Source organism: Erythranthe guttata, chromosome 8, assembly GCF_056151865.1.
Source record: "Erythranthe guttata isolate IM_541 chromosome 8, IM_541, whole genome shotgun sequence".
NCBI lineage: Eukaryota > Viridiplantae > Streptophyta > Magnoliopsida > Lamiales > Phrymaceae > Erythranthe > Erythranthe guttata.
The window spans coordinates 10,400,250-10,416,168 of NC_142540.1; positions in this window are offsets into that span (position 1 = coordinate 10,400,250).

Below are 15,919 nucleotides of genomic sequence, written 5' to 3' on the forward strand. Positions count from 1 at the left end.
TTTCTTACTCTTTGATCATTTTTGCTTCCTGCACACCTAATTTTTTATTTGTACCTATAAGATACCAAATCCACCAATTAATATAGAAATATAAATTAATCCAAAAAAAAATAAACGTAAATGTAAACGTAAACGTAGTGTTTTATTTCTTCACTTCACCGTATCTTTTTTATCCAGTGTTTTTGCTGTTGTTTGTTGATGCATATTAAAGTCCTAGTATTGTAGTTCGTGTTTTTTAAGAACGTTGTTGCGAATGCACTTTTGCGCATGTTTTTTTACATGTTCGTTTGTCCATGTCCATTTGAGCGAGTGTGCTTATGCATGTTTGTTGATTTGTAGTAATGTCCTAGGAATGTAGTTTGTGTTTTCATGATCCTTTTTGCGAATGCACTTTTGCGTGAGTACTTTTGTGCACACTTTTGTACTTTTACTTATGTGTGTATCTCTTCGAGCGAGTGTTTATGTGCACGTTTCTTGATGTGAATTCATGTTCTCGACCTATAGTACGTATTTTCATGATCGCTTTTGAAATCCAATTTTGACCATGTTCGTGTCCGAATTTGGAATTTTGCCATAAGACGGGAATTGTAGCCAGCTGAAATAGCTTTCCAATGACACCGGAACCGGTTGATTTGGAGTCCGGATGAGAAAGTTATGCTCGACTTCGTGGACACTTCCAAAGATGTTCGGGGATTCTCTCTTCTAATTTGATTTTATTTTCCTAATTGCAACTCTTTTCTTACTCTTTGATCATTTTTTCTTCCTGCTCACCTAATTTTCGATTTGTACCTATAAGATACCAAATCCACCAATTAATATAGAAATATTAATTAATCCGAAAAAAAATACACGTAAATGTAAACGTAAATGTAGAGTTTTATTTCTACACTCCACTGTATCTTTTTTATCTAGTGTTTTTGCTGTTGTTTGTTGATGTGTATTAAAGTCCTAACATTGTAGTTCGTGTTTTTTAAAATGTTGTTGCGAATGCACTTTTCCACATGTTTTTTTACATGTACGTTTGTGCATGTCCATTTGAGCGAGTGTGCTTATGCATGTTTGTTGATTTGTATTAATGTCCTAGGTTTGTAGTTTGTGTTTTCATGATCCTTTTTGCGAATGCACTTTTGCGTGAGTTCTTTTGTGCATGCTTTTGTACTTTTACTTGTGTGCGTATCTCGTCTAACGAGTGTTTTTGTGCGTTTCTTGATGCATATTAATGTTCATCAACTATAGTACGTATTTTCATGCTCGCTGTTGGAATCTAATTTTGACCATGTTCGAGTCCGAATTTGGAATTTTGCCATTAGACAGGAATTGTAGCCAGTTGAAATAGCTTTCCAATGCTGCCGGAACCAGTTGATTTGGAGTCCGGGTGAGAAAGTTATGCTCGACTTCGTGGACACTTCCAAAGATGTTCAGGGATTCTCTCTTCTAATTTGATTTTATTTTCCTAATTGCAACTCTTTTCTTACTCTTTGATCATTTTTGCTTCCTGCACACCTAATTTTTGTTTTGTACCTATAAGATACCAAATCCACCAATTAATACAGAAATATAAATTAATCCGAAAAAAAATAAACGTAAATGTAAACGTAAATGTAGAGTTTTATTTCTACACTTCACTGTATCTTTTTTATCTAGTGTTTTTGCTGTTGTTTTCTTGATGCTTATTAAAGTCCTAGTATTGTAGTTCGTGTTTTTTAAAGAACGTTGTTGCGAATGCACTTTTGCGCATGTGTTTTTACATGTACGTTTGTCCATGTCCATTTGAGCGAGTGTGCTTATGCATGTTTGTTGATTTGTATTAATGTCTTAGGATTGTATTTTGTGTTTTCGTGATCCTTTTTGCGAATGCACTTTTCTGTGAGTTCTTTTGTGCACGCTTTTGTACTTTTACTTATGTGTATATCTCTTCGAGCGAGTGTTTATGTGCACGTTTCTTGATGCGAATTCATGTTCTCGACCTATCGTACGTATTTTCATGATCGCTTTTGGAATCCAATTTTGACCATGTTCGAGTCCGAATTTGGAATTTTGCCATTAGACAGGAATTGTAGCCAGCTGAAATAGCTTTCCAATGCCACCAGATCTAGTTGATTTGGAGTCCGGTTGAGATAGTTATGCTCGACTTCGTGGACACTTCCAAAGATGTTCGGGGATTCTCTCTTCTAATTTCATTTTATTTTCCTAATTGCAACTCTTTTCTTACTCTTTGATCATTTTTGCTTCCTGCTCACCTAATTTTGGATTTGTACCTATAAGATACCAAATCCACCAATAAATATAGAAATATAAATTAAACCGAAAAAAAATCCACGTAAATGTAAACGTAAACGTAGAGTTTTATTTCTGCACTCCACTGTATCTTTTTTATCTAGTGTTTTTGTTGTTGTTTGTTGATGCGTATTAAAGTCCTAGTATTGTAGTTCGTGTTTTTAAAAATATTGTTGCGAATGCACTTTTGCACATGTTTTTTTACATGTACGTTTGTGCATGTCCATTTAAGCGAGTGTGCTTATGCATGTTTGTTGATTTGTATTAATGTCCTAGGTTTGTAGTTTGTGTTTTCATGATCCTTTTTGCGAATGCAGTTTTGCGTGAGTTCTTTTGTGCATGCTTTTGTACTTTTACTTATGTGCGTATCTCGTCTAGCAAGTGTTTTTGTGCGTTTCTTGATGCACATTAATGTTCTCGAACTTTAGTACGTATTTTCATGCTCGCTTTTGGAATCTAATTTTGACCATGTTCGAGTCCAAATTTTGAATTTTGCCGTTAGATAGAAATTGTAGCCAGCTTAAATAGCTTTCCAATGCCGCCAGAACCAGTTGATTTGGAGTCCGGATGAGATAGTTATGCTCGACTTCGTGGACACTTCCAAAGATGTTCGGGGATTCTCTCTTCTAATTTCATTTTATTTTCCTAATTGCAAATCTTTTCTTACTCTTTGATCATTTTTGCTTCCTGCTCACCTAATTTTGGATTTGTACCTATAAGATACCAAATCCACCAATAAATATAGAAATATAAATTAATCCGAAAAAAAATCCACGTAAATGTAAACGTAAACGTAGAGTTTTATTTCTGCACTCCACTGTATCTTTTTTATCTAGTGTTTTTGTTGTTGTTTGTTGATGCGTATTAAAGTCCTAGTATTGTAGTTCGTGTTTTTAAAAATGTTGTTGCGAATGCACTTTTGCACATGTTTTTTTACATGTACGTTTGTGCATGTCCATTTAAGCGAGTGTGCTTATGCATGTTTGTTGATTTGTATTAATGTCCTAGGTTTGTAGTTTGTGTTTTCATGATCCTTTTTGCGAATGCAGTTTTGCTTGAGTTCTTTTGTTCATGCTTTTGTACTTTTACTTATGTGCGTATCTCGTCTAGCGAGTGTTTTTGTGCGTTTCTTGATGCACATTAATGTTCTCGAACTTTAGTACGTATTTTCATGCTCGCTTTTGGAATCTAATTTTGACCATGTTCGAGTCCGAATTTGGAATTTTGCCATTAGACAGGAATTGTAGCCAGCTTAAATAGCATTCCATTGCCGCCGGAACCAGTTGATTTGGGGTCCGGATGAGAAAGTTACGCTCGACTTCGTGGACACTTCCAAAGATGTTCGGGGATTCTCTCTTCTAATTTGATTTTATTTTCCTAATTGCAACTCTTTTCTTACTCTTTGATCATTTTTGCTTCATGCTCACCTAATTTTCGGTCTGTACCTATAATATACCAAATCCACCAATTAATATAGAAATATAAATTAATCCGAAAAAAAATCCACGTAAATGTAAACTTAAACGTAGAGTTTTATTTCAACACTCCACTGTATCTTTTTTATGTAGTGTTTTCGCTGTGGTTTGTTGATGCGTATTAAAGTCCTAGTATTGTAGTATGTGTTTTTAAGAACGTTGTTGCGAATGCACATTTGCACATGTTTTTTTACATGTACGTTTGTGCATGTCCATTTGAGCAAGTGTGCTTATGCACTTTTGGGTGAGTACTTTTGTGCACGTTTCTTGATGCACATTCATGTTCTCGAACTATAGTACGCATTTTCATGTTCGCTTTTGGAATCCAATTTTGACCATGTTCGAGTCCGAATTTGGAATTTTGTCATTAGACAGGAATTGTAGCCAACGAAATAAGCTTTCCAATGCCGCCAGAACCAGTTGATTTGGAGTCCGGATGAGAAAGTTATGCTCGACTTCGTGGATTACCAAAAATGTTCGGGGATTCTCTCTTCTAATTTGATTTTATTTTCCTAATTGCAACTGTTTTCTTACTCTTTGATCATTTTTGCTTCCTGCACACCTAATTTTCGATTTGTACCTATAAGATACCAGATCCACCAATTAATATAGAAATATAAATTAATCCGAATAAAAATCCACATAAACGTAGAGTTTTATTTCTACACTCCACTGTATCTTTTTTATCTAGTGTTTTTGCTGTTGTTTGTTGATGTGTATTAAAGTCCTAGTATTGTAGTTCGTGTTTTTAGGAACGTTGTTGCGAATGCACTTTTGCACATGTTTTTTTACATGTACGTTGCATGTCCATTTGAGCAAGTGTGCTTATGCATGTTTGTTGATTTTTATTAATGTCCTAGGATTGTAGTTTGTGTTTTTATTATCCTTTTTGCGAATGCACTTTTGCGTCAATACTTTTGTGCACACTTTTGTACTTTTACTTATGTGCGTATCTCTTCGAGCGAGTGTTTTTGTGCACGTTTCTTGTTGCGAATTCATGTTCTTGAACTATAGTACGTATTTTCATGATCGCTTTTGGAATCCAATTTTGACCATGTTCGAGTCCGAATTTGGAATTTTGCCATTTGAGAGGAATTGTAGCCAGCTGAAATAGCTTTCCAATGCCGCCAGAACCACTTGATTTGGAGTCCGGATGAGAAAGTTATGCTCAAATTCGTGGACACTTCCAAAGATGTTCGGGGATTTTCTCTTCTAATTTGATTTTATTTTCCTAATTGCAACTCTTTTCTTACTCTTTGGTCATTTTGGCTTCCTGCACACCTAATTTTTGATATGTACATATAAGATACCAAATCCACCAATTAATATAGAAATATAAATTAATCCGAAAAAAAAATCCACGTAAATGTCAACGTAAACGTAGAGTTTTATTTCTACACTCTACTGTATCTTTTTTTATCTAGTGTTTTTGCTGTTGTTTGTTGATGCCTATTAAAGTACTAGTATTGTAGTTCGTGTTTTTAAGAACGTTGTTGCGAATGAACTTTTGCACATGTTTTTTTACATGTACGTTTGTGCATGTCAATTTGAGCGAGTGTGCTTATGCATGTTTGTTGATTTGTATTAATGTCCTAGGATTGTAGTTTGTGTTTTCATGATCCTTTTTGTGAATGCACTTTTGCGTGAGTACTTTTTTGCATGCTTTTGTACTTTTACTTATGTGCGTATCGCGTCTAGCGAGTGTTGTTTGTGCATTTCTTGATGCGCATTCATGTTCTCGAACTATAGTACGTATTTTCATGCTCGCTTTTGGAATCAAATTTTGACCATGTTCGAGTCCGAATTTGGAATTTTGCCATTAGTCAGCAATTATAGCCACCTGAAATAGCTTTGCAATGCCACCGGAACCAGTTTATTTGGAGTTCGGATGAGAAAGTTATGCTCGACTTCGTGGACACTACCAAAGATGTTCGGGGATTCTCTTCTCTAATTTGATTTTATTTTCCTAATTGCAACTCTTTTCTTACTCTTTGATCATTTTTGCTTCCTGCACACCTAATTTTCGATTTGTACCTATAAGATACCAAATCCACCAATTAATATAGAAATATAAATTAATCTGAAAAAAAATCCACGTAAACGTAGAGTTTTATTTCTACACTCCACTGTATCTTTTTGATCTAGTGTTTTTGCTGTTGTTTGTTGATGCGTATTAAAGTCCTAGTATTGTAGTTCATGTTTTTAAGAACGTTGTTACGAATACACTTTTGCACATGTTTTTTTACATGTACGTTTGTGCATGTCCATTTGAGCGAGTGTACTTATGCATGTTTGTTGATTTGTATTAATGTCCTAGGATTGTAGTTTGAGTTTTCATGATCCTTTTTGCTAATGCACTTTAGCGTGAGTACTTTTGTGCATGCTTTGGTACTTTTACATATGTGCGTTTCTCGTCTAGCGAGTGTTTTTGTGCACGTTTCTTGATGCAAATTCATGTTCTCGAACTCTAGTACGTATTTTCATGATCGCTTTTGGAATCCAATTTTGACCATGTTCGAGTCCGAATTTGGAATTTTGCCATTAGACAGGAATTGTAGCCAACTGAAATAGCTTTCCAATGCTGCCGGAACCAGTTGATTTGGAGTCCGAATGAGAAAGTTATGCTCGACTTCGTGGACACTACCAAAGATGTTCGGGGATTCTCTCTTCTAATTTGATTTTATTTTCCTAATTGCAACTCTTTTTTCACTCTTTGATCATTTTTGTTTCCTGGACACCTAATTTTCTATTTCTACCTATAAGATACCAAATCCACCAATTAATATAGAAATATAAATTAATCTGAAAAAAAAATCCATGTAAACGTAAACGTAAACCTTGAGTTTTATTTCTACACTCCACTGTATCTTTTTTAGCTAGTGTTTTTGCTGTTGTTTTTTTATGTGTATTAAAGTCCTAGTATTGTAGTTCGTGTTTTCAAGAACGTTGTTGCGAATGCACTTTTACACATGTTTTCTTACATGTACATTTTTGCATGTCCAATTGAGCGAGTGTGCTTATGCATGTTTGTTGATTTGATTAATGTCCTAGGATTGTAGTTTGTGTTTTCATGATCCTTTTTGCGAATGCACTTTTGCGTGAGTAATTTTGTGCATGCTTTTGTACTTTTACTTATGTGCGTTTCTCTTCTAGCGAGTGTTTTTGTGCATGTTTCTTGATGCGCATTCATCTTCTCGAACTATAGTACGGATTTTCATGATCGCTTTTGGAATGCAATTTATACCATGTTCTAGTTCGAATTTGGAATTTTGCCATTAGACAAGAATTGTAGCAAGTTGAAATAGCTTTCCAATGCCGCTGGAACCAGTTGATTTGGAGTCCGGATGAGAAAGTTATGCTCGACTTCGTGGAAACTACCAAAGAAGTTCGAGGATTCTCTCTTCTAATTTGATTTTATTTTCCTAATTGCAACTCTTTTCTTACTCTCTGATCATATTTGCTTCCTGCACACCTAATTTTCGATTTGTACCTATAAGATACCAAATCGAAAATTAATATAGAAATATAAATTAATCCGAAAAAAAATCCACGTAAATGTAAACATAAACGTAGAGTTTTATTTCTACACTCCATTGTATCTTTTTTATCTCGTGTTTTTGCTGTTGTTTGTTGATGCGTATTAAAGTCCTAGTATTGTAGTTCGTGTTTTTAAGAACATTGTTGCGAATGCACTTTTGCACATGTTTTTTTACTTGTACGTTTGTGCATGTCCATTTGAGCGAGTGTGCTTATGCATGTTTGTTGATTTGTATTAATGTCCTAGGATTGTAGTTTGTGTTTTCATGATCCTTTTTGCGAATGCACTTTTGCGTGGGTAGTTTTGTGCATGCTTTTGTACTTTTACTTATGTGCGTATCTCGTCTAGCGAGTGTTTTTTTGCACGTTTCTTGATGCACATTCATGTTCTCGAAGTATAGTACGTATTTTCATGATCGCTTTTGGAATCCAATTTTGACCATGTTCGAGTCCGAATTTGGAATTTTTCCATTAGACAGGAATTGTAGCTAGTTGAAATAGCTTTCCAATGCCGCCAGATCCAGTTGATTTGGAGTCCGGATGAGAAAGTTATGCTCGACTTCGTGGACACTACCAATGATGTTCGGGGATTCTCTCTTCAAATTTGATTTTATTTTCCTAATTGCAACTCTTTTCTTACTCTTTGATCATTTTTGCTTCCTGCACACCTAATTTTCGATTTTTACCTATAAGATACCAAATCCAGAAATTAATATAGAAATATAAATTAATCCGAAAAAAAATCCACGTAAATGTAAACGTAAACGTAAAGTTTTATTTCTACACTCCACTGTATCTTTTTTATCTAGTGTTTTTGTTGTTGTTTGTTGATGCGTATTAAAGTCCTTGTATTATAGTTCGTGTTTTTAAGAATGTTGTTGCGAATGCACTTTTGCGCATGTTTTTTTACATGTTCGTTTGTGCATGTCCATTTGAGCGAGTATGCTTATGCATGTTTGTTGATTTGTATTAATGTCCTAGGATTGTAGTTTGTGTTTTCATGATCGTTTTTGGGAATGCACTTTTGCGTGAGTAGTTTTGTGCATGCTTTTGTACTTTTACTTATGTGCGTATCTCGTCTAGCGAGTGTTTTTGTGCACGTTTCTTGATGCACATTCATGTTCTCGAACTATAGTACGTATTTTCATGATCGCTTTTGGAATCCAATTTTGACCATGTTCGAGTTCGAATTTGGAATTTTTCCATTAGACAGGAATTGTAGCTAGCTGAAATAGCTTTCCAATGCCGCCGGAACTAGTTGATTTGGAGTCCGGATGAGAAAGTTATGCTCGACTTCGTGGCACTACCAAAGATGTTCGGGGATTCTCTCTTCTAATTTTATTTTATTTTCCTAATTTTCGATTTGTACCTATAAGATACCAAATCCACCAATTAATATAGAAATATAAATTAATCTGAAAAAAAAATCCATGTAAACGTAAACGTAAACCTTGAGTTTTATTTCTACACTCCACTGTATCTTTTTAAGCTAGTGTTTTTGCTGTTGTTTTTTTATGTGTATTGAAGTCCTAGTATTGTAGTTCGTGTTTTCAAGAACGTTGTTGCGAATGCACTTTTACACATGTTTTCTTACATGTACATTTTTGCATGTCCATTTGAGCGAGTGTGCTTATGCATGTTTGTTGATTTGTATTAATGTCCTAGGATTGTAGTATGTGTTTTCATGATCCTTTTTGCGAATGCACTTTTGCGTGAGTAGTTTTGTGCATGCTTTTGTACTTTTACTTATTGCGTATCTCGTCTAGCGAGTGTAATTGTGCACGTTTCTTGATGCACATTCATGTTCTCGAAGTATAGTATGTATTTTCATGATCGCTTTTGGAATCCAATTTTGACCATGTTCGAGTCCGAATTTGGAATTTTTCCATTAGACATGAATTGTAGCTAGTTGAAATAGCTTTCCAATGCCGCCAGATCAAGTTGATTTGGAATCCGGATGAGAAAGTTATGCTCGACTTCGTGGACACTTCCAATGATGTTCGGGGATTCTCTCTTCAAATTTGATTTTATTTTCCTAATTGCAACTCTTTTCTTACTCTTTGATCATTTTTGCTTCCTGCACACCTAATTTTCGATTTGTACCTATAAGATACCAAATCCACCAATTAATATAGAAATATAAATTAATCCGGAAGAAAAATCCATGTAAACGTAAACGTAAACCTTGAGTTTTATTTCTACACTCCATTGTATCATTTTTAGCTAGTGTTTTTGCTGTTGTTTTTTTATGTGTATTAAAGTCCTAGTATTGTTGTTCGTGTTTTCAAGAACGTTGTTGCGAATGCACTTTTACACATGTTTTCTTACATGTACATTTTTGCATGTCCATTTGAGCGAGTGTGCTTATGCATGTTTGTTGATTTGTATTAATGTCCTAGGATTGTAGTTTCTGTTTTCATGATCCTTTTTGCGAATGCACTTTTGCGTGAGTAGTTTTGTGCATGCTTTTGTACTTTTACTTATGTGCGTATCTCTTCTACAAGTGTTTTTGTGCACATTTCTTGATGCGCATTCATGTCCTCGAACTGTAGTCTTATTTTCATGATCGCTTTCGGAATCTAGTTTTGACAATGTTTGAGTCCGAATTTGGAATTTTGCCATTAGAAAGAGAGTGTAGCAAGCTGAAATAGCTTTCTAATGCCGCCAAAACCTTTTGATTTGGAGTCCGGATGAGAAAGTTATGCTCGACTTCGTGGACACTACCAAAGATGTTCGGGGATTCTCTCTTCTAATTTGATTTTATTTTCCTAATTGCAACTCTTTTATTACTCTTTGATCATTTTTGCTTCCTGGACACCTAGTTTTCGATTTGTACCTATAAGACACCAAATCCACCAATTAATATAGAAATATAAATTCATCCGAAAAAAAATCCACGTAAACGTAAACGTTGAGTTTTATTTCTACACTCCACTATATCTTTTTAATCTAGTGTTTTTGGTGTTGTTTGTTGATGCGTATTAAAGTCCTAGTATTGTAGTTCGTGTTTTTAAGAACGTTGTTGCGAATGCACTTTTGCGCATGTTTTTACATGTACGTTTGTGCATGGCCATTTGAGCGAGTGTGCCTATGCATGTTTGTTGATTTGTTTAATGTCCTAGGATTGTAGTTTGTGTTTTCATGATCTTTTTTGCGAAGACACTTTTGCGTGAGTCCTTTTGGGCATGCTTTTGTACTTTTACTTATGTGCGTATCTCTTCTAGCGAGTATTTTTGTGCACGTTTCTTGATGCACATTCATGTTCTCGAACTATAGTACGCATTTTCATGTTCGCTTTTGGATTCCAATTTTGACCATGTTTGATTCCGAATTTGGAATTTTGCCATTAGATAGGCATTGTAGCCAGCTGAAATAGCTTTCCTATGCTGCAAGAACCAGTTGATTTGGAGTCCGGATGAGAACGTTATGCTCAACTTCGTGGACACTACCAAAGATGTTCGGGGATTCTCTCTGATAATTTGATTTTATTTTCCTTATTGCAACTCTTTTCTTACTCTCTGGTCATATTTGCTTCATGCACACCTAATTTTCGATTTGTACCTATAAGATACCAAATCCATAAATTAATATAGAAATATAAATTAATCCGAAAAAAAATTCATGTAAACGTAAACGTAAACCTTGAGTTTTATTTCTACACTCCACTGTATTTTTTTTAGCTAGTGTTTTTGCTGTTGTTTTTTTATGTGTATTAAAGTCCTAGTATTCTAGTTCGTGTTTTTAAGAACGTTGTTGCAAATGCACTTTTACACATGTTTTCTTACATGTACATTTTTGCATGTCCATTTGAGCGAGTGTGCTTATGCATGTTTGTTGATTTGTATTAATGTCCTAGGATTGTAGTTTGTGTTTTCATGATCCTTTTTGCGAATTCTCTTTTGCGTGAGTACTTTTGTGCATGCTTTTGTACTTTTACTTATGTGCGTTTCTCTTCTAGCGAGTGTTTTTGTGCATGTTTCTTGATGCGCATTCATCTTCTCGAACTATAGTACGGATTTTCATGATCGCTTTTGGAATGCAATTTATACCATGTTCTAGTCCGAATTTGGAATTTTGCCAATAAACAAGAATTGTAGCTAGTTGAAATAGCTTTCCAATGCCGCCAGAACCAGTAGATTTGGAGTCCGGATGAGAAAGTTATGCTCGACTTCGTGGACACTACCAAAGATGTTCGGGGATTCTCTCTTCAAATTTGATTTTATTTTCCTAATTGCAACTCTTTTCTTACTCTTTGATCATTTTTGCTTCCTGCACACCTAATTTCCGATTTGTACCTATAAGATACCAAATCCACAAATTAATATAGAAATATTAATTAATCCGAAAAAAAATCCACGTAAATGTAAACGTAAACGTAGAGTTTTATTTCTACACTCCACTGTATCTTTTTTATCTAGTGTTTTTGCTGTTGTTTGTTGATGCGTATTAAAGTCCTAGTATTGTAGTTCGTGTTTTTAAGAACGTTGTTGCGAATGCACTTTTGCGCATGTTTTTTTACATGTTCGTTTGTGCATGTCCATTTGAGCGAGTATGCTTATGCATGTTTGTTGATTTGTATTAATGTCCTAGGATTGTAGTTTGTGTTTTCATGATCCTTTTTGCGAATTCACTTTTGCGTGAATACTTTTGTGCATGCTTTTGTACTTTAACTTATGTGCGTATCTCTTCTAGCGAGTGTTTTTGTACACGTTTCTGGATGCGCATTCATGTTCTCGAACTATAGTACGTATTTTCATGATCGCTTTTGGAATCCAATTTTGACCATGTTCGAGTCCGAATTTGGAATTTTGCCATTGGACAGGAATTGTAGCGAGCTGAAATAGCTTTCCCATGCCGCCAGAACCAGTTGATTTGGAGTCTGGATGAGAAAGTTATGCTCGACTTCGTGGACACTACCAAAGATGTTCGGGGATTCTCTCTTCTTATGTGATTTTATTTTCCTAATTGCAACTCTTTTCTTACTCTTTGATCATTTTTGCTTCCTGGACACCTAATTTTCGATTTGTACCTATAAAATACCATATCCACCAATTAAAATCCACGTAAACGTAGAGTTTTATTTCTACACTCCACTGTATCTTTTTTATCTGGTGTTTTTGCTGTTGTTTGTTGATGCGTATTAAAGTCCTAGTATTGTAGTTCGTGTTTTTAAGAACGTTGTTGCGAATGCACTTTTGCGCATGTTTTTTTACATGATCGTTTGTGCATGTCCATTTGAGCGAGTATGCTTATGCATTTTTGTTGATTTGTATTAATGTCCTAGGATTGTAGTTTGTGTTTTCATGATCCTTTTTGTGAATGCACTTTTGCATGAGTAGTTTTGTGCATGCTTTTGTACTTTTACTTATGTGCGTATCTCGTCTAGCGAGTGTTTTTGTGCACGTTTCTTGATGCACATTCATGTTCTCGAACTATAGTACCTATTTTCATGATCGCTTTTGGAATCTAATTTTGACCATGTTCGAGTTTGAATTTGGAATTTTGCTGGGAGACAGGAATTGTACCCTGCTAAAATAGGTTTCCAATGCCGCCAGAACCACTTGATTTGGAGTCTGGATGAGAAAGTTATGCTCGACTTCGTCGAATCTACCAAAAATGTTCGGGGATTCTCTCTTCGAATTTGATTTTATTTTCCAAATTGTAACCCTTTTCTTACTCTATGATCATTTTTGCTTCCTGGACACCTAATTTTCGATTTGTACCTATAAGATACCAAATCCACCTATTAATATGAAAATATAACTTAATCCGAAAAAAAATCCACGTAAACGTAAATGTAGAGTTTTATTTCTACATTCCACAACATCTTTTTTATCAAGTGTTTTTGTTTGTTGATGCGTATTAAAGTCCCAGTATTGTAGTTCGTGTTGTTAAGAATGTTGTTGCGAATGCACTTAGCCGCAAATTGTTTTACATGTACGTTTGTGCATGTCCATTTGAGCGAGTGTCTTTGTGCATGTTTGTTGATTTGTATTAATGTCCTAGGATTGTAGTCTGTGTTTTCATGATCCTTTTTGCGAATGCACTTTTGCATGAGTACTTTTGTGCATGCTTTTGTACTTGTACTTGTGTCCGTATCTTTATTAGCGAGTGTTTTTATGCACGTTTCTTGATGCGCGTTCATGTCCTCGAACTGTAGTCGTATTTTCATTATCGCTTTTGGAATCCAATTTTGACCATGATTGAGTCCGAATTTGGAATTTTGCCGTTAGCCAGAAAGTGTAGCCAGCTGAAATAGCTTTATTATGCCGCTGGAACCAGTTTATTTGGATTCCGGATGCGAAAGTTATGCTCGACTTCGTGGACACTACGAAAGATGTTCGGGGATTTTCTCTTCTAATTTGATTTTTATTTTTCTAATTACAACTCTTTTCTTACTCTTTGATCATTTTTGCTTCCTAGAGACCAAATTTTTGGTTTTCCACCAATAAGATTCCAAATCCGCCAATTAATATAGAAATATAAATTAATCCGAAAAAAATACACGTAAACGTAAACGTAGAGTTTTATTTCTACACTTCACTGTATCTTTTTTATCTAATGTTTTTGTTGTTGTTTGTTGATGCATATTAAACTTCTAGTATTGTAGTTCGTGTTTTTAAGAACGTTGTTGCGAATGCACTTTTGCGATTTTTTTAACATGTACGTTTGTGCATGTCCATTTGAGCGGGTAAGCTTATGCATGTTTGTTGATTTGTATTAATGTCCTAGGATTGTAGTTTGTATTTTCATGATCCTCTTTGCGAATCCACTTTTGCGTGAGTACTTCTGTGAATGCTTTTGCACTTTTACTTATGTGCGTATCTCTTCTAGCGAGTGTTTTTGTGCACGTTTCAGGATGCGCATCCACGTCCTCGAACTGTAGTTCGTATTTTCATGATCGCTTTTGGAATCCAATTTCGACCATGTTCGAGTCCGAATTTGGAATTTTGCGGGGAGACAGGAATTGTACCCAGCTAAAATAGGTTTCCAACGCCGCCAGAACCACTTTATGTGGAGTCTGGATGAGAAAGTTATGCTCGACTTCGTGGACACTACCACAAATGTTCGGGGATTCTCTCTTCTAATTTGATTTTATTTTCCAACTTGCAACTCTTTTCTTACTCTATGATCATTTTTGCTTCCTGGACACCTAATTTTCGATTTGTACCTATAAGATACCAAATCCACTTATTAATATTGAAATATAAATTAATCCGGAAAAAAATCCACGTAAACGTAAACGTAGAGTTTTATTTCTACATTCCACTACATCTTTTTTATCTAGTGTTTTTGTTGTTGTTTGTTGATGCGTATTAAAGTCCTACTATTGTAGTTCGTGTTGTTAAGAACGTTGTTGCGAATGCACTTTGGCGCAATTTTTTTTACTTGTACGTTTGTGCATGTCCATTTGAGCGAGTGTCTTTGTGCATGTTTGTTGATTTGTATTAATGTCCTAGGATTGTAGTTTGTGTTTTTATGATCCTTTTTGCGAATGCACTTTTCCATGAGTACTTTTGTGCATGCTTTTGTACTTGTACTTGTGTTCGTATCTTTTCTAGCGAGTGTTTTTGTGCACGTTTCTTGATGCGCGTTCATGTCCTCTAACTGTAGTCGTATTTTCATTATCGCTTTTGGAATCCAATTTTGACCATGTTTGAGTCCGAATTTGGAATTTTTCCGTTAGACAAAAAGTGTAGCTAGATGATATAGCTTTCTAATGCCGCCGGAACCAGTTGATTTGGAGTCCGGATGAGAAAGTTATGCTCGACTTCAAGGACACTACCAAAGATGTTCGGGGATTTTCTCTTCTAATTTGATTTTATTTTCCTAATTGCAACTCTTTTCTTACTCTTTGATCATTTTTACTTCCTCGACACCTAATTTTCGATTTGTACATATAAGATACCAAATCCATCAATTAATATAGCAATATCAATTAATCCAAAAAAAAATCCACGTTAACGTAAGCGTAGAGTTTTATTTCTACATTCCACTGTATCTTTTTCATCTAGTGTTTTTGCTGTTGTTTGTTGATGCATATGAAAGTCCTAGTATTGTAGTTGGTGTCGTTAAGAACGTTGTTGCGAATGCACTTTGGCGCAAATTTTTTTACATGTACGTTTGTGCATGTCCATTTGAGAGAGTGTCTTTGTGCATGTTTGTTGATTTGTATTAATGTCCTAGGATTGTAGTTTGTGTTTTCATGATCCTTTTTGCGAATGCACTTTTGCGTGAATACTTATGTGCATGCTTTTGATCTGGTATTTGTGTCCGTATCTTTATTAGCGAGTGTTTTTATGCACGTTTCTTGATGCGCGTTCATGTCCTCGAACTGTAGTCGTATTTTCATTATCGCTTTTGGAATCCAATTTTGACCATGTTTGAGTCCGAATTTGGAATTTTGCCGTTAGCCAGAAAGTGTAGCCAGCTGTAATAGCTTTCTAATGCCGCCGGAACCAGTTTATTTTGATTCCGGATGCGATATTATGCTCGACTTCGTGGACACTACCAAAGATGTTCGGGGATTTTCTCTTCTAATTATTTTATTTTTCTAATTGCAACCCTTTTCTTACTCTTTGATCATTTTTGCTTTCTGGACACCTAATTTTCGGTTTTCCACCTATAAG